Consider the following 23,438-nt stretch of genomic DNA (forward strand, 5'->3'; position numbering starts at 1 on the left):
TCTACATCTGTTGATCTTGACTGACTTTTTTGAAGTTCTGTTGGGTCCTAGAATCTGTTGCTATCTCAGTTTTTACTTTTCTAGACATTCCTGTTACCAGACGAGGCCAGACTTATGCAAATCCCAACTCTCACTTCTGAGGAACAAAAACTTGTTTTTATGTGATAGGATTAAGGCAGCTAACAAGCATCCACCTGATGCTTTGAGGAGGTTTTTTTTTTAAAAGAAGCAAAAGAAAGAAAAAACATTGGATTGGAAAGAAAAAACATCCAGGAACACTGGATTTCTTGCTTTCCATTCTTTCAGAGACTAATAAGTATAATGACAAAACTCCAGTTTTTAATCCTTTACATATAATAAATTATTTGATCCTCATAACCACCCTATGAAATAAGGTAATAGTAATCGTACTCATTTTGTAAATGGGGGATCTGAAGCATAGAGATAAACAAGTTGTCCAAAGTCACACAGATAGTGACTGGCAAAGCCAGTGCTCAAACCCAGACTTTTTGGCTTTAGAGCCCAGTGTTTAACTAGCTACACTGAACTACCTACTTAGAAAGAACAAATATAAACTGATTAAAATACTAGAAAATAGTTAGAAACATATCTGCAAGCAGCAAGGGACCAGAAGACAGGAAATCTCTGCCACTCCATAGCTGTGCCCTAGACCACTTAGATCTCTGGACCTATTTTCTCAGCCATAAAACCAGTGCTCTCTTACAACTCTTAATAATTTTCTTGTTGCTGAGTGCAAAATAATCACAGACCAGCCACCATCATCCCAAAACTCCTACTACACTTACTTTCTGTGTGATTTGTCCCACCCTTCGTTGCGTTCCTATTCAACTTTTCATGTATATTGTCATCTCAAGTACTCAGAGTAAGGAGCAGTCTTCTACTTATCTCCTTGAGCATTCAATACAAAAGCTATAGTGTGTGTCCTTTGCCAGTATGTAAATACGCCAAATAATTGACTTCAAATTAAATGTGACATAGAACAGAGCAATCTGAATAAGGTGGAAAAATTGATTTGAAGTATTCTGGACTAGGTGAGCCTTTGAACTTAGTCTAGGAGATACTATGGATAAATACCTAATCAAAGAGAAGGGGAGGGCGCCTGGGTGACTCGGTAAGTTAAGCAGCCAACTCTTGATTTTGGCTCAGGTCATGATCTCAGGGTTGTGAGATCAGGCTCTGCGCTGGGCATGGAGCCTACTTAAGATTCTCTCTCTCCCTCTCCTCCCCCCACCACCCCGTAAAAAAAAAGAGAGAGAGAGAAGGGGGAAAAAAAGTGACATTTAGTGAGTATTTTCCATATGCCAGTTACTGTATTAAGCACTTAACATATTATCTTGTTTAATCCTCCTGTATGCATCTCTGCAAAATAGATACTATTATCTATTATATTAAGGTAGATGCTATTATCCTATTATCCCCAATTTTATAGATGAACAGTGAATATTTTGTTAGTAGCAGAGGGATGTGCATGGTTTGTTGGGAGAAAATGATTTGCCCTGTGGTGTGGCTAACTCGTGTCACGGTAAACCCAGTTATGGCAATGTGTGATGCACCCTTAGAGAAAATCAAAGAAAAGGGGACCAACATGAATTAACTACCTTACCTAAGGCCCACACTGTGTTGGGTATTTAATCATATCATTCAGTCTTCATAATACACCTATGAGGGGTGTATTACCCTTAATTTTGTCAATGTGGAAACAGGCTGAGCGGGGTTAATGTATGTCAACTATGGCTACACAGAGCCTGTAAAGGGCAGAGGCAGACCTGACTGACCTCAAAACCCTCGTCATTTTCAACTACACCATGTAGCCATTCTATATTGCCAGCTTTTAGTCCACTGGAATTTACTAGAAACACGGATTATCAGGCCCCACTCAGATCATTAACTATTTGATTACTAAATAACGAACTAATCAAATGCATCACTTAAGGGGGAGAGCCATATACTTTTTTACTCCACTTTTGGTTTAACATTTTAAAAAACCTTTTTTAAATGTAAATATTTTTCCTGCTCTTCTGAGATGTAATTGACATATTTGTCATTGTTGTATTTTCTCCAGGACTAAAAATGGTACACAGAGATACAGTTTTCAGAAATTTATTTTCAGGGGCGCCTGGGTGGCACAGCGGTTAAGCGTCTGCCTTCGGCTCAGGGCGTGATCCCGGCGTTATGGGATCGAGCCCCACATCAGGCTCCTCCGCTATGAACCTGCTTCTTCCTCTCCCACTCCCCCTGCTTGTGTTCCCTCTCTCACTGGCTGTCTCTCTCTGTCAAAATAAATAAATAAAATCTTTTAAAAAAATAAATAATAAATAAAAAAATAAATAAAAGTGAGTAAAATATGATCATCCTTTCAAGGAATTTAAAATATCCTGTAAAATAAGTGTATTAAATGAGAGAGGGAACTAAAAATAGTAAGAAAGGCACAATCGTAGTAAAAACAGCTAGAAGGTATTTAGGTAGGGGCGGGAGCAGCAATCCCCTTTCACCAACCATCCAGGTAATTCTGATTCATATTCAAGTTTGAGAACCACTGTTTAGCAGAAGGGAAATTACAACGACCATTTTCCTTTTTTAACAAGAACATTTATTGTTCTTGTTTTCTGGTTAGAAAAGTAATTACATAATCATTGAAGAAAGTAGTATAAAGAATAAAAGTCAACTCAGTAAAAATCACTCAGAGATAACTACTATTGGCTTTTTTTTTTTTTTTTGCATTGACTATTTTCATGAATCTCAAAATTTCAAGGACCTCTCAGCATATCCAGTCCAACAGCCTATTGGAGGTCTAAATCCCCTTTCTCTTTTTAGTTGCCCTATAAATCTTTCAGCTACTCCTTCTGCTGTGTTCTGCTACTTACTGTTACTGCAGAACTTTGAATGTACCTCCATTATAGCCTTGGTTAACCTGTTTATCCCTTCAGGATTACATCACACTCATCTTTCTGTCCTTTGCAGTGGACTCACACATACATAGTGGGTGCTCAATAAATATTTTTAACAAATGAGTTAGTGATTTAATGAAAAAAATCTATACTGAAACATATTTAATGCTTCTTATCAGGGTCCTAATTAGATTGAGCTCTAATAGTCTCATTAACCACAGAAATGTTCTTTTAGAAGAAGTCCTTTGTCACAAAAGTTTCTAGACCTGAAAGTTTGATGATCAGTAAATCTCAAAGGATTAATAAAGAAAAGGTACAGGATATTCAGTCCTCCCTAACGCTATGAAAGGCACCCGAGATGCTCTAGGTCACTCATTTCCACCTTCTCCTGCAGTTTATTTTGATGTCACTAGTTGAATATCAATTTACCCTGAGTTTTCATTCTCTTTCAGTAACTACCCCATTTTTCTCCACCTTTTTCCAGCAAAGCACATCAGTGCAGTTGTCTATCGTTGTCATCTCTATTAGTTCTCCACGTTACTGTGTCCAATAAACAGCTCTAGGTCCTTTTTTTTAAATTTGATTTATTTAAACAAACAGACAAAAAAACCCAATTCACCCATTTCTCCCACCCATCAGTCCCTGACTCTGGCACCCATCAATCTGTTCTCTGTACCTATAGGCTTAATATATGCATTTTTTAGATTCCACATATAAGAGAGATCATATGGTATTTGACTTTTTCTGACTTACTTCACTTAGCATGATGCCTTCTAGGTCCATCCATGTTGTTACAAATAGCAAGATCTCATTCTTTTCTATGGCTGAGTAATATTCCATTATATATATATGTAATACATATTTTTATGTTTCAGTTATTAGTAATATGCCATTATATATATAGTAATATTCCACTATATATATATGTATATATATATGTATATATATGTGTATATATATGTGTATATATGTGTATATATATGTATATATATATATGTATATATATGTATATATATATATGTATATATATATATATATGCCACAATTTCTTTATCCATTCATCCACTGATGGACAGTTAGCTTGTTTCCATATCTTGGCTATTGTAAATAATGCTGTAATGAATATGGGGATGCAGATATCTGTTTGAGTTAGTGGTTTTGTTACCTTTAGATAAATACCCAGAGGTAAAATTGCTGGATCATATGGTAGTTTTATTTTTAATATTTTTGAGGAACCATCATACTGTTTTCCATAGTGTCAACACCAATTACATTCCCACCAGCAGTGCACAAGAGTTCCCTTTTCTCCACACCCTCACCAACATTTGTTATTTCTTGTCTTTTTGATACTAGTCATTCTAACAGGTGTGAGATGATATCTCATTGTGGTTTTGATTGGCATTTCCCTAGTGATTAATAATATAGAACATCTTTTTATGTACCTATTGTTATCTGTATGGTTTTTTTTTAAATGTCTGTTCACATCTTCTGCCATCTTTTTTTTTTTTTAAAGATTTTTATTTTATTTATTTGACAGAGAGAAAGACAGCCAGCGAGAGAGGGAACACAAGCAGGGGGAGTGGGAGAGGAAGAAGCAGGCTCCCAGCGGAAGAGCCTGACGTGGGGCTCGATCCCAGAACACCGGGATCATGACCTGAGCCAAAGGCAGACGCTTAACGACTGAGCCACCCGGGTGCCCCTCTTCTGCCATCTTTTAATTGGATTGTTCAAGGGGTTTTTTGCTATTGAGTTGTATGAGTTCTTTATGTTTCAGTTATTAGCCCAATATCAGATATATGATTTACAAACATTTTTGCCCATTCAGTAGGTTGCCTTTTCATCTTGTTGATGGTTTCCTTTGTTGTGCAGAAGCTTTTTAGTTTGGTGTTTATTTTTGTTCTTGTTGCTTTTGGTATTAGATTTTAAAAAATCATCTTCAAGACCTGTGTCCAGGAGCTTACTACCTGTGTTTTCTTCTAGTTTTATGGTTTCAGGTTCAAGTCTTTATCTTGAGGTGATTTTTGTGTACAATGTAACATAGTGGTCCATTTTCATTCTTATGCATATGGCCGTCCAGTTTTTCCAGCACCATTTCTTGAAGAGATTGTTTTTTCCCCATTGCATATTCTTGGCTTCTTTGTCTTACTAATTGACCATATATTCAGGGGTTTATTTCTGGGCTCTCTGTTCTGTTACATTGATATATTTGTTTTAGCTCAGTACCATACTGTTTTAATTAATATAGCTTTGTAACATAGTTTGAAATTAGGGAGCATGATGCTTTTGTTCTTTCTCAAGATTGCTTTGGCTATTTGGGGTCTTTTATGGTTCCATACAAATTTTAGGGTTTTTTGTTCTATTTATATGAAATATACCATTGGTATTTTGTTAGGGATCTCACTGAGTCTGTAGATTGCTTTGGGTAGTATAGATATTTTTACAATATTCTTCCAATCCATGAGCATGGAATGTCTTTCCATTTATTTCTGCTATTTTGATCAATTTCCTTTTAGCATTTTTTTCAGTATATAAATACAGTTGGGTTTTTTTTTTACCATATTAGATCCCATTGCATATTTGATCCATTCTATTATTTTTTTCATTTAATAATTTCCCACTTCATTATATATTCTCCGGAAACATTATTTTAGTGGATGCTTAATAATCAGTTCTTTACTGTTGAATATTTTATCATTTTATTTTAAAATTTTAATGTTTTACATGTATATTTCATACATTTACATTACATTTACATGTATATAATTTTCGTGTGTGTATATATATACATATATATATATATATATATATATATATATACATATATATATATATATATGTATATATATATATATGTATATATATATATATATTTAATTATGTTTCCTCCAGGAAAGTTATACTAATTTGCTCTCCACTGTTGATTCAGTTAACGTATATTTATTAAACACCTACCATGGGTTACATACACACCAGAAATTTTATTGCAATGAACAAAATAAATACACTCTTTGCTCTCAAGGAGCTTTTCATCTTAAAAGAAGACATTCAGTCCGGGCACCTGGATAGCTCAGTCAGTTAAGCGTCCAACTCTGGATTTCAGCTCAGGTCATGATCTCAGGGTTGTGAGATGGCTCCCATGTACTTGGTGTGGAGTCTGCTTAATATTCTCTTCCTCTACCCCTCCCTGATCATGTGTACTCTCTCTCTCTCTTTCTCTCTAAAAAACAAACAAAAAACACTGAGTCTGTACAGTTAAAAGAGAAATCTATCCCATTGATAGGTAGAGATGGTGCTCATTGTTTTAAATTGTCGTTGTTTAACTTAGTGAGCTTGGGTACTTTTAATTGACAGGGACTCTATCCTTAGCCAAACACGAGCCAGGCTCCTCTGAGTCCTCTTTTGACTAGATCTTGACCTTGGGCTCTGTGCTTGGCCCACTTAGTTCAGTCTTAGCAAGAATCCTGCTGAGTCAGTTTAGCAAAAATCCCCCACCCTTCATATCTGATCACTTTTGATATCTGATCCCCCATTGTATGTATCTTATCACCTTGGCTTGCCTTCAGTGAGAATCCTATTGAGTCTGTCTAGCAAGAATCCCCCTAGCTTGATGTTTCTCCTCTTGATATTTCTCCTTAGGAATTTTCTGTCCACTGACCCCCACCCTTGGCTGTAAGTCTCCACCTACCCTGGTTGTATCTGGACTTGAGCTCCATCTCTCTCCCTTACTCAAAAACCCTCATTGCAATAGTTCCTCTTGAATAAAATCTTCCTTACTGTCTTTGACAAGTGTCAGGAAATTTTTTTCTTTAACACCATGTTCATTACTTCATTCATTAGTTGTTTCGTTAAGTACCTGTTACATGCCAAAACTATGCTAGTGTTACAGGATTTCTTTGACTTCAGTGCCTGAGGTTCTTGGTCACACAGATTTGGAGAATGAAGAGGTAGACCAGACGAAGAGTGGTGGGCAGCAAAGCAAAGTTTATTGAGCGATAGTACAAAGTTTATTCAGTAATAGTACAAAGCTCCCAAAGAGGGAGGGGACCCGAGAAGGTTGCCACCAAGAAATTTGTAAGTCTAGGGATTTTTATGGGCTTGTTGATGGTCTGTTTTAATCTGATTAACGCTCCGTGCCCTGTCATCTGATCAGGTTTTTTGTCATCTATCACCATCTATCTATCATGTGGGAAGAGGTGGAAGTGGGCATAAAATCCTTTTAAGAGTGGTTCCCTCCTCGGGCAGGGCCTCTTGTCCCTGCCTACCCTTCTTCCAACTCTCCTTCATCACTAGGAGCTGGAAAAAATGATAAATAAGGTAGATGTATTCCTTCCCTTACAGAGTTTATAGTCTAATACTCATTGGATATGTATATTTCTTCATTTTAAAATTAGATCCCTTTCCGTTTTCCTGTTGGAGTATTTCTTCTTCTAAAGAGTTGATTTGAAAATGCTTTTTATTCAACTAAATCAGTTTATTTAATATTGAGCTCCTCCAATGTGCAAGGCACTGTTCTAGGCACAGGGAAGATGATATGGAACAAGATAAATAAGGTTTCTCCTTATAAGAGAGTTTACACTGGGGTCAGGTGAGAACACAATAAACAAACAAGTCAAGGAAAATGTTAGTTAGTGATGAATGCCATACAGATAATTAGACTAGGGTGATGTGATAAGAGTACCTGTGTGACTACTTTAGACTGGATGTTCAACTCTTTTTTTTTTTTTAAAGATTTTATTTATTTATTCGACAGAGATAGAGACAGCCAGCGAGAGAGGGAACACAAGCAGGGGGAGTGGGAGAGGAAGAAGCAGGCTCATAGCGGAGGAGCCTGATGTGGGGCTCGATCCCAGAACGCCGGGATCACGCCCTGAGCCGAAGGCAGACGCTTAACCGCTGTGCCACCCAGGCGCCCCTGAATGTTCAACTCTTTATATATTAACGACATTAATTAAAACCATTGTCACATAAATGGAAAGCCCTTTTTCCCACTTTGATCTTAGGCTTTTTTTTTTTGATGGCTAATTTTTAAAACTGTTTTTCTAGTTATGATAATACATAATCATTTTGTAAAATTTGGAAATAATTAGAAAAGCAGAAAGAAGAAAATAGAAATAATTGATCTTATTATTCACAAGTAAACCCTACAACAGTTAGGAAGATATCCTTCCTATCATTTTCAAAATGCATATATATTACCAATGAACATGTGTATAATAGTTTTAGTTTATAGAGAATATATTGCATTACAGCCTGCTTTTTCCACTATGTGCAAGGACCTCTAACAGGCACTGAAAATTTTTCAAATGATAAAATAATAAGCAAAAACAGACATGAGACTTGCATATTTTAAAAATCATAAATTTTTCAGTTTAGCTTGGGCAGAGTAGGCAAGAAGATGGTTAAGATATAAATGTTAATCAAATAAATGTAAAATTTGAAGATAGAAGTTTTATCTCATTAACCACTGTATCCTCAGCACATAAAATAGTGCTGGGGAATCAGTGGTTTATTTTCATTCATTTGTATTTTTCATTCTCTCATGAATGTAAAAATACTCTCTCTGTTATTATATCCATTTCTCTTTCTAATTTTGTATATTTATTTTTTTCTCCCATTTAATTTGATCAGAACAACTGTTGTCCGTATTTTCAAAGAAATTGCTATTCGATTTTTAAAAATCAACTGTGGAGATTTTTCTAATTCATTATTTTCTGCTTTTATTTGTATTTTGTTTTTCCTTTGGCTTTACTTTGTTTTATTTTGTTATGGTTCTAATTATTCAGACAAATACTTGGTTTATTTGCTTTTTTCTTATTTCAAAATAAAACCATTTAAAGCTAAGCTTTTCACTCAGTCAATATAGCTTTCACATGTCACAGAAGTTTTCACTTTTCTCTATCATTATTTAATATTCTAATTATAATAAATAAATAAATACTCTTATTATATTTTACAGTGTTTAGTCCCTCTTTGTCCCAAGGTTATTTAAAATCATGTTCACTCTTTTGTCTTATTTTTGTTTTGTTTTTAAGATCTTAGAATAAGGGACTCCTGGGTGGTTCAGTCGGTTAAGCATCTGCTTTTGGCTCAAGTCATGATCCTAGGGTCCTGGGATCGAATCCCGCATCACGCTCCTTGCTTAGCAAGGAGCCTGCTTCTCCCCCTGCCTGCCACTCCCCCTGCTTGTGCTCTCTCTCTGACAAATAAATAAATAAAATCTTAAAAAAAAAAAAGAACTTGGAATAATATGAATAGTGATTGAAAGTATAGGCTCTGGAGTCAAACTACGGGATTTGAATCCCAGCTCTGTCATTTACTAACTGTGTAAGTCAAGGTGCAATCAGAAAAATAGAAACCACACTATTTCAAACAGAGTATTGGGGCTCCTGGGTGACTCACTCAGTTAAGTGTCTGCCCTCAGATCAGGTCATGATCTCAGGGTCCTGGGATCAAGCCCCACATCGGGCTCTCCGCTCAGTGGGGAGTCTGCTTCTCCCTCCCACTCTACCTCTGTGCACGCTCTCTCTCTCTCCCCCCCATCTCATGCGTGCGCGCTCTCAAATAAAAAAAAAATCTTTAAAAAAATAATTTCACTTCAAAAGACTCTTTAATGCCGGGAATTGGTTACACAAATGTTGGAAGACTAAAAGGAAAAAACAAGAAACAGAGGTAACCAAAGATTGATAACTGCAGGAAAATCTTCCACTTTTAGGGCTGTAAGAAAAAAGGGAGAAGTCATTTCCAGAACGTTGGAGCTCAGAGGAGAGACCCTGTAGTGGTGGTGCTCAGATCTTTGAGGGGAAATTGTCAGCTGGTGCTTGAACTTCAGAGGAGGAGAGGATTCCCTACCCCACCCCTGCTGAAATACCTCTGCAGGGGTGAAGCAGGATTCCTGCTGGGGGGGCCCAAAGAACCTGGGAACTAGAGCCAATTTGCTGCTGATGGTGGAACGACACTGACAGTACTGGAAGACAGGAAGGACGGATCTTCTGTCCTACTCCCTCCCTACAGTCTTCTTCTAATGCCTCTTATTAGCAGAAACAGGGAGCCAGCTGTCAAGGAAGTTTGGGAAATGGGAATTGCAGAGTTCCAGCCTTGGGATCTCAGCATAGGAACAGTTAAATAGCCAGTATACTAGCTGTGTGACTTTAGGCAAATTACTTAATTCCCCCATGCCTCAGTTTCCTCATCTGTAAAATGGACATAATGATGGTACTTACCATCATTGGGCTATTCTAAGAATTAAATGAGATAATTCATGTAAAGCATTTAGACTAGAGCCTATCACTTTATAAATATGTTAGCTGTTTTTATTATGAAATTATTATTCTATCTTTCAATAATTTTTCACATTTGAATTGCTTTAAACCACAATTATAAAACTATATTGATTAAATTCTTTGTTTGCCTTATTATAATGCCTCTAGAGAGTTCTTTAATACCATGATCTTTGAGATTTTTGAGTTATCTCTCAAACAGGTGGAATATATCATCATGCAGTTTTCTTCTACAAAGATATGAGGATGATGTGCTTTTAAAGATACTGTGAATGTCTCTTTGTTGTCTTTACAAGTTAAAGAGAAGATACATTGGCTAACTATAGAATTCCTGGATGTAATTTTTTCCTTCAAATCTTTAGAAATTTCTCCATTGTCCTCTAATGTTTATTATTGAGGAAAAGTCTAAAACCTTCTCTATTTTTGTTCCTTTGTAATAAATTTTACTGTAGGATTCTTTTTTTTTTTTTTAAGATTTTATTTATTTATTTGACAGAGACAGCCAGCGAGAGAGGGAACACAAGCAGGGGGAGTGCGAGAGAAAGAAGCAGGCTCCCAGCGGAGGAGCCTGATGTGGGGCTTGATCCCATAATGCTGGGATCACGCCCTGAGCCGAAGGCAGACGCTTAACAACTGCGCCACTCAGGCGCCTCTACTGTAGAATTCTTTATCCTTAAAATTCAAAACTTACAGGGGTACGTCTAGGTAATAGTTTCTTTTATTTTTTTATTTTTTTTTAAAGATTTCATTTATTTATTTGACAGAGAGAGAAAGCACACAAGCAGGGGACCAGGAGAGGGAGAAGCAGGCTCCCCACTGAGCAGGGAGCCCAATGTGGGACTCCATCCCAGGACCCTGGATCTTGACCTGAGCTGAAGGCAGCCGCTTAACCGACTGAGCTACCCAGGCGTCCCTAGGTAATAGTTTCTTTTAATTAACTGTTCCTATAGATTCAGGTGTTTTTTCACCTCAGGGAAGTTGTCTTCTCTTATATATTGAAATACAATCTTTGATTATTTGCTTTAACTTTTTTTAAGTTTTCATTTATATCAAAGTTATATATGACATAGCATAAAGAGTTAAAAGAGTTCCCTCTGGTTCGTTGTGAAGAATAGCAGTCTCCTACCCACTTTCCTCCTGTTTCTCCCTTCCAGAAAGTAATTATTTTCACCTTTCTTGGTTGATTGTTTTGGTCTTTAACTCTTTGTGTTTAAATAATATGCCTTTATTGCTACTTTTAGATTTTTTACTTTTGGTCATAATCTATTGATTTCCCATTGTGGTAGAAATTAACTTTGCTTCCTTTTTTCTCCAGCATCCACCACGTTCAGTTACCCTTCCCACGTCCATCTTGTAATTTACCTATATCATCGTTTTGGTTAGATTAGTAGTCAGTGTTCACATTATCATTAATAAGTAAACATTATTCACACTGGAGCCACGTGGTACGATTATTTCTTTTCTTTTGTCACGGAACATTTTAGTTTTCCTGGAGTTAATAGCTGTTTTCTTTTTTTATTTCTTTAGTTTTCTATAGACTTTTTGCTAATTCAACTCCAAGTTCTTACCAGCTGTCAAGGTGATCATTCACTTTGGTATTGTATCAATTCCGTCTTTCTATATAAATCTTTCTAGGAGTCTTCTATCAGTTTGGCCTACGTGCCCTCTGGGCCTGATATGCAATTGACATCCTCTGATTCACCATCATCTTGGGAATTCCCTTTGCCCTCCTCCTGTGTTGGAACCTCTGTTTTCTGTATCCCACGTCTTCTTATTTTGATAAAAATTACCCTCTTATTTTGGTAAGAATTATCCTCAGTACCTTCTCTAGAATAGTATACAGAGGATAAATGTTTTGAAAAATACCATGTCTGCCATGTTTTTGTTCTACTCTAATACTTGGTTATTTGGTTAGTATGCAATTCTAGGATAGAAATAATTTTTTGCAGAATTTTTAAGGCATTACTCTATTATCTTCTAGCTTTCAGGGTTATTCTTAGGCAGTATAAAGCCATTATGATAACTGACTCTTTGAATGTGAATCTTTCTCTCTCTGTGTCTTTCTTTTTTTCTTTCTCTCTCACTATTTATAGGATATTCTGTTTGTCCCAGTATTATTCTAGAAGTACATATCCTGCAGTTCTGGAAATTTTTCTTAAATTATCTCACCGATGATTTTTACCCATCTCTTTTCTTCTATTTTTCTTTTGTAATTTTCTATTTTCCATCTCTCTGTTTTAAAACATGGTCTTTGTTTTATTTTGCTTAGTATTTTCTCACCTTTGTCTTCTAATTCTTCCACTGAATATTTGAAATATTTATATTTTTAATTTCAAGAACTCTTATTCTTTTTTTTTTTTAAGATTTTATTTATTTATTTGACAGAGAAAGACAGCTAGCGAGAGAGGGAACACAAGCAAGGGGAGTGGGAGAGGAAGAAGCAGGCTCCTAGAAGAGAAGCCTGATGTGAGGCTCGATCCCAGAACGCTGGGATCACGCCCTGAGCCGAAGGCAGACACTTAACGACTGCGCCACCCAGGCGCCCCAAGAACTCTTATTCTTTAATCATTTCTTTTTATATGACTCTGTTCTTATTTCATGAATATAAAACCTCCTTGAGGATTAACAATTTTTTGTTTGTTTTCCTTACATGGTCCCTGTTTCCATCAAGCTGCCTTTTTCTATTTATTTGGCTGACTTGGTCTCTTTGTTTCCTATCAAGACTTTCCTTAACATGTGACAATCCTTGGCTGTGTTTTCAGATTTAAGACTGGGCATTTGAAAAGATGACTAGAAACCGAGTGCTCAGCGGGGGTTTGTTGACTATAAGCAGCACTACAGGGTAAACCTCTGAAGTTTGTTTCTTTTTTTTTTATGTATTTTATTATTATTATTTATTTAAAGACTTTATTTACTTATTTAAGATAGAGTGAGAGAAGGAGAGAGATCATGAGCAGGAAGGAAGGGTGGAGGGAGAAGCAGACTCCTCGCTGAGCAGGGAGCCCAAAGTGAGGCTGGATCCCAGGACCCTGGGATCCTGACCTGAGCCGAAGACAGGCGCTTAACCGACTGAGCCACCCAGGCGCCCTTGAAGTTCATTTCTTTAGACCTAAGCTGGTCATATTTTCTGGGGAGAAACTGTTTTGGAGAACCCAGTTAAGGGAGAGACCAAGGGGAGCCGGCATGCAGTGTGCAATTCCTTAATCTTCTCAGCATCAGTGCTATAGTTTGGTTTGCCAGAGGAGATACCCTGTTTTACTCTTTTCAGAGAAAAACCGTTAGTGTTTTGCCAGGGCTGGAGAGGGCAGTCACCTGGCCATTCAGACTCAGGGAGGAGATCTGGCCTGCTTCTAAATTTTCAGCCAATTCTTCTATAGGTACCTTTTGCAAACAACTCCTAAGCCTTTTGGAGACTCAGTAGTATACATGAGGTTTATTCTGAGCTTTCTCCCCTGCTGCCTTTGGATGAGCCCTTCCCTGGTCTGCTAAATATTTACTCTTTTATTCTCCCTCTTCCAAAAGTTTAGTGCTGTTGTCCCCTGTACTTTTTTTCTTGCCTTTGTGGGTATATGCCCCTAAAATCTCATCTTCTCTTTGGAACGACTATGTACATGTCAGATCTTCATTCTCTGTCCTTTGAGTCTGTGGTGTCATCTCTCATGATCATCATGCCTTTTTCATTTCCTCTACTTTGTGAAGTTTGCCCTCCATACCATTTAGCTTCTTACTGCGTCTAATGTAGCTTTAGATTCTGCATTTTAGTTTCCTTAGAAATGCCCTTTACTTTATCTGCCTTCCTTTGATTCTTCCCTACCTGACTGCCGGTTCCCCCTTTCCATCTTCATTTGTGCCTCATCTATCACCTCTTGTGTGTGTGTGTGTGTGTGTGTGTGTGTGTCCACTTTTTTGAATTTTCATTGCAAATATAAAGTAGATGCTTTTTAAAGAAATTGCTTTTAGTAAATCTTGTTCAAAAGGTAGCCTTCTTCAACATCTTGAGTACTGAGTTTTGCTTTTTTATGCTGTAGAATCTTTTCATAAACCTATTAGAATTCTTTTCCCCTATTTAATTATTCTAGATAAGCAGTGTTGTTACGAGTCTTAATATTTTTCTGAGTCACTTAAGGAATTTCAGTGGGTCATTGGGGAAGCTAATGGACATCTAGCCAGATGCCTTCTTAAATTGGGACTCAGCCTTCTCACTTTGGAAATTTGTTGTAGTGACTGAAATGGGCACATTAAAGAATTGAACTAAGATGTACTTGTTATAAGTAATGTAAAATGTAAACTGAGGCTCCTGAAATGGTCAGAGAGCACAGTATGAATGTCCCTGGCCCATCCTTAGTGAGGCATGTATTCTTAGATCTTTTTGCCATCCATCCATATCCTCTTAGTTGGATTTTGAAGGTGTACAGTATATGTCTAGGGAACAACAAGGAAGCTACCCCCTCATCCACATGAGTGTTCAATCTAGGACTCTGGGTCTAACTACTTTAGCACTGTTTGCTGAACAAACACTCAGCAAATACCCACAATAAGGATATACTCCTAGAAGTCTTATTCTGACTGCTTAGAATTGTAATACTCAAAGTATGGTCTGTAGACTAGTGCCAGTCCTTCAACTCTTCCTTACAGGTCCACAATGAGATAAGGCTATAAATTGAGAATAAACATTTATAATAATAAGTTCCATACAATTTACAGTACAATTGAAACACTTTGGAAATGAAAGGGGGATATGATTCTGCACCCCTAATTCTAGTATTCTAGTATTTCCCCACACTGCTGATTCTCTGACACGAGCTGGGTATCCTGCAATTTTCCACAATTCTGATACTACCTACCTGGAGATAGCATCAGGTCCCACAGGTTAAGGGCTCAGTCCTACAAGACTGCCCACCCCTTCAGATGCTAATCACAAGCCCAGGTTGCTTCCTGGGCTTCTGACTGACTGATTATAAATTGGAGGTTACAATGACCCCCTTCCTGGGTTCCATTAATATGCTAGATGGGTTCACAGAACTCAGAGAAACATTTTACTTACTAGGTCACCAGTTTATTATCAAGGAATATAACTGAGGAATAGCCAGATGGAAGAGATATATGGGGCAAGGTACTTGGGAAGGGGCACAGAGCTTCCATGCTCTCTCCCAGCCGCTCTCATGGCATCTTCACGTGTTTACCAATACAGAAGCTCTCCGAACCCCCTCCTTTTAGGTTTTTATGGAGGCTTCATTACATAGGCATGGTTGATTAAATCATTGACCATTGGGAATTTTTCAACCTCTAGCCCTACCTAATCCATCCCAGGAGGTAGAGGGAGGAGAATACTGAAAGTTCCAACCCTTCAATCACATAGTTGGTTCCCCTGGCATCCAGCCCCAATCCTTAGGTACTTTCCGAAAGTCATCTTACTGACATAAACTCAGGTGTGGTTGAAAAAGGTTTGTTATGAATAAAGAGACCTTTATTACTCTTTTTATGTTGTTGTTGTTTTTTTTTTTTTAAGACAGAGAGGAGGGTGGGATCAAGGGAGAGGGAGAGAGAGAATCTTAAGCAGGCCCGTGTCCAGTCTAGAGCCCCCATGGGGGCTTAATCTCAGGACCCCAAGATCATGACCTGAGCTGAAATCAAGAATGGACACTTAACTGACTAAGCCACTCAGGCAGCCCACAGGTCTATCACTCTTATCACTTAGGAAATTCCAAGGGTTTTAGGAGCTCTGTGACAGAAGCAGGGAGGAAAGACCAAATATATATTTCTTATTATAAATCACAATATCACAGGGGACTATTAATAGTTATGCCAGGACAATAGACATCAACTGTACCTTCCAGGAAGACTAGAACATGGTTACTTCATCCTTAGAATTTACTAGTGATAGAGCCCTGTGGTGGACATACCTATCGAATTACCTCCTAAGCCTTTCTTTTCCTGAGTGTAATATACCCTAATTCCCAAATCCCAGGCCCCATACACTGAAAAGATAGCTCTGCAATGACACTTGAACCCCTTGTGCCTACCACTTCCTAAACCATTCCTGGAAACTGACATAATTAGACACTGTGTCTTGACCACTTGGCCCAAGCAGAGACTTTAACCAGTGACTGTCCTTCCACAAAAGAGTATCTTCGAGGGCCAGGCTCCAATCCTCAGCCATACCTCAATGAAGAGTCTTAAAATATCATTCATGGTCATGATCTTTGAAGAAACTATTGAATGCTGCATTGACCTCAATTCAAGTGCCTCTCAGCAAATATTTTCCAAATAGTTCCTTTTGCCAGTGGACTTGATTTAATAAGAGGAAATCTATGATCTTTCAGATAGGCCTCCAAGAACTATCATACATTACTTGGGAACTATTACAGTGGTCTTCAAGTGTTTTCACTGACATGATTAAGTTCATTTTTTTTTAATACTGTATTCCTTCATACATTTTTTTAACCTGATTTTTAAAAAAATTTTAAAGTAATCTCTGTACCCGACGTGGGGCTCAAACTCACCACCCCAAGATCAAGAGTTGCATGCTCTACAGACTGAGCCAGCCAGGTGCCCCTCCTTCATACGTTTTAAAGTTGACATATAAAAGTTTTCATCTTAAGTTTAAATAATTACAAAGGATGTCACTATGGCATCTTAAAAATACTGTCATTTAAAAATAAAACTGTTCAGGCGTGCCTGGGTGGCTCAGTCGGTTAAGTGTCTGCCTTCGGCTCAGGTCATGATCCCAGGGTCCTGGGATTGAACCCTCCATCAGGCTCCCTGATCAGCGGGGAGTCTACTTCTCCTTCTCCCAGTGCCCCTCCCCCCTGCTCATGCTGTCGTACTCTCTCTCAAATAAATAAAATCTTTAAAAAAATAAAAATAGAACTGTTCCGTCACTCTTTCCAATGTATGCAATGGAGACTAAATACCACACATTCTATGGAATATAAGTACTCACCAGCATCCATTTATAAATACTTAAATTCTTCTTCTACAGCTAGGAATTTCACATGATTCCTTTTTCTTCTGGAACACATATTTCTAATTCCTCCACAGAATTTTATCCTAAAGTAATAGAATTATATACTTGAAATTTTTTCATTGATTGTATCATTATATTTCTCTACAACAAAATAAACTTAAGTTTTTAATTTCCTGTAAGTAAAAATCTCTAAGTATTTAAAAAATTCCTTCTGGTTAACTGTTTATTTGTCATGACAGTTATTAGCTTTATACAGTTGATTGAAACAACAAATGTGATACAAATTTTGATAAATTGTTAAAAAGCAAAAATATATTGGGAAGGCATTTCTTCACAAGATGAATGCGGCTTTTTAAAATTTAGTTCATTAATCCCGTCAGTTCTATGCCTATTTTTTATTTTTATAGATACAAGCACTGGGAAAACTTTCTTAATACATAAATGGATGGGACTTGAAGGAATTTTCCTTTAGCCCTATTACTATTCTTTGTACTCCTGAGATATACACACAAAAAAATTCAGAGGGATCTACTCTCAAAAATTACTTTTGGGGCACCTGGGTGGCACAGTGGTTGAACGTCTGCCTTCGGCTCAAGGCGTGATCCCGGCGTTATGGGATCGAGCCCCACATCGGGCTCCTCCGCTATGAGCCTGCTTCTTCCTCTCCCACTCCCCCTGCTTGTGTTCCCTCTCTCACTGGCTGTCTCTATCTCTGTCGAATAAATAAATAAAATCTTTAAAAAAAATTACTTTTAACAGTATATCAGCTTTAACTTAATTGATCCTCTTAAATTTGATCAAAAGCAGAAAAATGAAAACTACCACTTGCAGAAATTTGTTACCCAGGTACTGCAGCCATCTTCTTCCTCTGCTTCTGGGAAATATATTAAAAAGGCTTTACCAAGATTTAGCACAGGACTGCTGTTCTTTCCCTCAGAGGTATCTCATTTAACCCAATATTCTCAAAAAGGTTTAAGAAAATAGAACTAATGTTAACTTCAAAGCACCCTTGTGTATTTCTTAATAAAATGCTATTTTTATTAGGTGATTTAAATGTATTTTTGCCAAAACTGTGGAGATAGATTTTACTCATTTAACTTATAAAAGTGTCACATAATCTAATTTATCTAGAAAAACCAGTCCTCTTACTCAAACTACCAGGTAAATCAAACTTGCTTTGTGAGAAAAGTCTAGTTTCTTTTTTCCCCCAACTTTATTTTCAATACAAATATGTGGTTTAATGTTTCAAGAAAGATTATAAAACACTAAGAAGTAAATTACAGATAGTATCTAACAACATTATTAAAAGCAATTTTGATTAAAATAATATAGATCTGGGATGCCTAGGTGGCTCCGTTAGTTAAGCGTCCAACTCTTGACAATCTCCGAGTTGTGAGAATGAGCCCCGCATAGGGCTCCATGCTAGGTATGGAGCCTGCTTGAGAGTCTCTCTCTCCCTCTTTGTGCCCCTCCCCCCTTTCTCTCCCTGTCTAAAATAATAATAATAATAATAATATAGGTCTACTATAACTGGCTTTTACATTTTATGTTATGAAACAAGATAAAAAGAATATGCTATTTCTTTGTTATTTTGAAATAATGAACTAAAATGTATAGCTAAATTTATAAGTAAGTCACTTACTAAGCAAGGAGTATGATAAAAGGTACTGCATGCTTTTTGTTAAATGTGTGGAATGTATGAAATAAAAGCATTGGCTTTTTAGAATAAGAATCATGTAAAAAAAATCAGAAATAGCCCTGTTAACTCTTTAGATATCATGTTCAAACTTTCCCTGTGTATTTAATAAAAGAGAAAGGACAAACTAAAAACTAATTGGTCTGCCAGCTAGCGTATACTTTAATTTTCTGTTTTTAACAGGAAAAAGAAAATATTAAGCATTTAATTGGATGAAATAAATATTTCATTATATTATTTATAAAATAGATTTTAATTTATGGATTCATACTGAATTTTTTAAAAATTAAGTAAGCTTTTTCATCAAAAGTCATATAGTAGTAGTCCCAGAAAACACTCAACTTACATTTAGAAGAGTCAATGTCCCAAGCCTGTCCTGCTTATTCAGTATGAAGATGCCTTTCTTTCCAGCTAATGATGTATCCTAAGGATGAGTTTTAAGAGTAGCCTTAAAGAATTGCTTATGTTTAAAAAGTTCCTTATAGCCCTCAGTATTTTTCACCAACACTTTCTTTGTTCTTCCCTCATGGGGCTCCTCCTAAAAAGTGATGCCTCCTTAGACAATGGTGGGGTGTGGATAGAAGAGGCAAAGTCATTAAAAAAAATTGACATTACTCCCCCAGACTCACACTGAATTAGGCACGTCCCAACACAAACAAAATATTCCATTTCTAACCTCGCTTCACCCTTAACAGAATTAAGTATAAGATACAGAGCCTTAAAGAATGGTTTTGATGACTTGATTAGTAATTATAAGATGCTTCCCAGAAACCAGTATTTCCCATCGTCCTTTTGTTTGGCTGTCTGGAGGGTTTTGCACAGGGAGGTAAATGGTGACGGGTATGCCTGCCTTTTTGTAAAGTGAGTGAGGGCAATTTTGAAAGGAATGGTGGGAGAGGGTCAACACCCACCTTTATCACAGATGAGTCAATTTTAGGATATAATTCATATGAAAATAGAAACATCTTGAGTTAATTCCCCTAATATCATATGCCCATGACCCCCTTTGCCTTCCAATGTATGCATTCTCCCTCAACATTCCCACATAGTTACTATCCTCCTAAGACATTTTTCAAAAAATTTAGAAAGTAATAGGTGGTGGTGGTTCTGGAAACACGGAGCATCTCCCATTACAAATACTTAGAATTGCTAGATAAAATATAAGAAAAAGTCTTTAAATATACAGCTGAGCTTGCAAAAAAGAAGGAGAAATCTGCAGATGACAGAAAGGAAGCAGGGACTGAAGTCTGAGAGAAACGGTTCCAGCTACCATTGCAATTTCTGGGGGTATGAAGGGGTGGAGGGAGTTGCCATAAGCTAGGGACTTAGATTTTAAGGCATATTCAAGAATTAAGGATGTGCTCTTAGACTTGCTCCAAATAGGAACTTGGAACAGTAATCTCTATGAGAAGCTAGAACTCTCAAAGGGTGTCACCCTCAGTGAAAGGGTAGTAAAAAAAAGAAAATCTCACCAGCTCAGGGAGATAACAAGAAAATATATATTTCTTTGCCCATACACTGGGTAAGAAGAAAATTTTCCACTGAAACATTGAAAACCCAGGCCTGCATTGGTTTTGGCTTTGACTTAATAGTACCCTTGTAGTCAGGAATCCCTAAATTAAGAAATTAACAGATTGATCCCAGGTCAGTGAAAAACCCTGAGGCACTTATAGGAACAAATGTAAAACCATTCTGGAAGGATGCTTCTTCACCTCAGGTCACCCAGGCAAAAAACAGTTTTATAATGAAAAACCATAAAACACATAAAGAAATCAACTATGAGCTTAGTCAGGAGACACAAAACAGAAGGATTAGAGGCCTCAAATCTAGAAATATTAGATTGTCAATCCAAAAGAATATAAAATGAATATGCTTAAAATTAGACATTAAAGAGATCAAAACCGTAAGATTAAGGGAAAGACCATATGAAGAAACAACAGATGGATATGGGGAACCACCAAAAAGAGAATTTAGAAATGGAAGACATAATCCTAGAAAGTTAAAACAAATGGTTAAACAGCAGATTAGACACAATGGAAGAGAAAGTACTAATTAACTAGAAGCTAAATCTGAGAATCTTACCCAGAAGTCAGCAAAAAAAGATGAAAAATATGAATGAAAAGTTGAGACATGGAGAAAAGGAGCATCCTTATTTTTTATATTTTTTTATTTAAATTCAATTAACATATAGTATATTGTTAGTTTCAGAGGTCGAGTTCAGTGATTCATCAGTCTTATATAACACCCAGTGCTCATTATATCCCATGCCCTCCTTAATGTCCATCACCCAATTACCCTACCCACCCACCCCCCTGTCCCCCAGCAATCCCTCCCAGCAATCCTCAGTTTGTTTCCTCTAGTTAAGAGTCTCTCATGGTTTGTCTCCCCCTCTGATTTCTTTCCATTCTGTTTTCCTTCCCTTCCCCTATGATCCTCTGTTTTGTTTCTTAAATTCCACATGAGTGAGATCATATGATAATTGCCTTTCTCTGATTGACTTATTTCATGTAGCATAATACCCCCTAGTTCCATCCACGTTGTTGCAAATGGCAAGATTTCTTTCTTTCTTTCTCTTTCTTTCTTTCTTTTTTTCTTTCTTTCTTTCTTTCTTTTTCTTTCTTTCTTTCTTTCTTTCTTTCTTTCTTTCTTTCTTTCTTTCTCTTTTTTTGATGTTTGAGTAGTATTCCATTGTATATACCACATCTTCTTTATCCATTCATCTGTTGATGGACATCTGGGCTCTTTCCATAGTTTGGCTATTGTGGACATTGCTGCTATAAACATTGGGGTGCAGGTGACCCTTCAGATCACTACATTTGTATCTTTGGGATAAATCCTTAGTAGTGCAATTGCTGGAACGTAGGGTAGCTCTATTTTCAACTTTTCGAGGAACCTCCTACTGGTTTCCAGAGTGGCTACACCAGCTTACATTCCCACCAACAGTGTAAGAGGGTTCCCTTTTCTCGACATCCTCGCCAACATCTGTAGTTTCCTGACTTGTTAATTTAATTAATTCTGTTAATTTAGTTAGTTTCCTAACTTGTTAATTTTAGCCATTCTGACTGGTGTGAGGTGGTATTGTGGTTTTGATTTGTATTTCCCTGATGTCCAGTGATGTTGAGCATTTTTTCATGTGTCTGTTGGCCATTTGTATGTCTTCTTTAGAGAAATGTCTGTTCATATCTTCTGCTTGGATTTATTGATTGGATTATTTGTTCTTTGGGTGTTGAGTTTGATAAGTTCTTTACAGGTTTTGGATACTAGCCCTTTATCGATAAGACATTTGCAAATATCCTCTCCCATTCTGTCGGTTGTCTTTTGGTTTTGTCAACTGTTTCCTTTGCTGTGCAAAAGCTTTTTATCTTGATGAAGTCCCAGTAGGTCAATTTTGCCTTTGTTTCCCTTGCCTTTAGAGACGTGTCTAGCAAGAAGTTGCTGCAGCCGAGGTCACAGAGGTTGCTGCCTGTGTTCTCCTCTAGGATTTTGGTGGATTCCTGTCTCACATTTAGGTCTTTCATCCATTTTGAGTCTATTTTTGTGTATGGTGTAAGAAAATTATGAAGTTTCATTCTTTCGCATGTGGCTGTCCCAATTTTCCCAACATCATTTGTTGAAGAGACTGTCTTTTTTCTATTGGATATTCTTTTCTGTTTTGTCGAAGATTAGTTAACCATAGATTTGAGGGTCCATTTCTGGGTTCTGTATTCTGTTCCAAGGACAAACTAATTTAAAAATGTGCATTTGGGGGCACCTGGGTGGCTTAGTTGGTTGAGCGTCCGACTTGATTTCAGCTCAGGTCATGATCTCAGAGTGGTGGGATCAAGTCCTGCATCGGGGTCTGCACTGACAATGGAGCCTGCTTAAAAATCTTTCTCCCTCTTCCTCTGCCCCTCCCCCCAATGCTCTGTCTCTCTCTCTCTCTCTAAATCAATCTTAAAAAATAAAAAAATAAAATGTGCATAAGATCTGAATTGTTATTTCTTCAAAGAAGATACACAAATGACTAATAAATGCATAAAGGATGTTCACATCATTAATTATTAGAGAAATGCAAATAACACCACAAAGAGATAGCACTTCACACCTATTAGAATGGCTGTAATAAATGAGAGAAACAATAACAAGTGTTGGCAAAGACATGGAGGAATTAGAACCCTCATCCACTGCTGGTAGGAATGTAAAATGTGCAGCCAGTGAAAAACAGTCTAGCAATTACAAAAGGTTAAACGTCGCATTACCATATAACAGCAATCCCACTCCTACTTATATACTCAAGAGAAATAAAAGTAAAATATATATATCTATACAAAAATATACATGAATGTTCATAGAAGCATTATTTTATCTTATATTACATATAATATATATAATATATTATCATATATTATAGTACATAACAATATATAACTATGTAATATATACTGTATATAGTAATGTACTATAATATATATGATGATATATATATAGTATAATAGTATATATTATATAAATTAGAATATATTAGTATATTATATTAGCCCAAAGGTGGAAACAACTCAATGTCCATCATCTGACAAATAAATAAGGAAAATAGGGTATAATCCATACAA

General features: G+C 36.9%; 1 protein-coding gene across 7 annotated transcripts in view; it reads left to right on the forward strand.

Annotated features, from left to right (window-relative positions):
• ANXA4 (annexin A4) overlaps window positions 1-23,438 on the forward strand; it is a 152,529-nt gene that overhangs the window by 1,670 nt on the left and 127,421 nt on the right. For 2 of the 7 annotated variants that reach the window (XM_048222467.2, XM_048222469.2), the window contains exon 3: window positions 10,951-11,103. The exons of the other annotated variants lie outside the window; for them this stretch is intronic. The gene's annotated coding sequence lies outside the window, so the exon portion shown is untranslated. The remainder of the gene's footprint in view (window positions 1-10,950; window positions 11,104-23,438) is intronic. 7 annotated transcript variants of the gene reach the window in all.

This window comes from Ursus arctos, unplaced genomic scaffold, assembly GCF_023065955.2.
Source record: "Ursus arctos isolate Adak ecotype North America unplaced genomic scaffold, UrsArc2.0 scaffold_8, whole genome shotgun sequence".
Taxonomy (NCBI): domain Eukaryota; kingdom Metazoa; phylum Chordata; class Mammalia; order Carnivora; family Ursidae; genus Ursus; species Ursus arctos.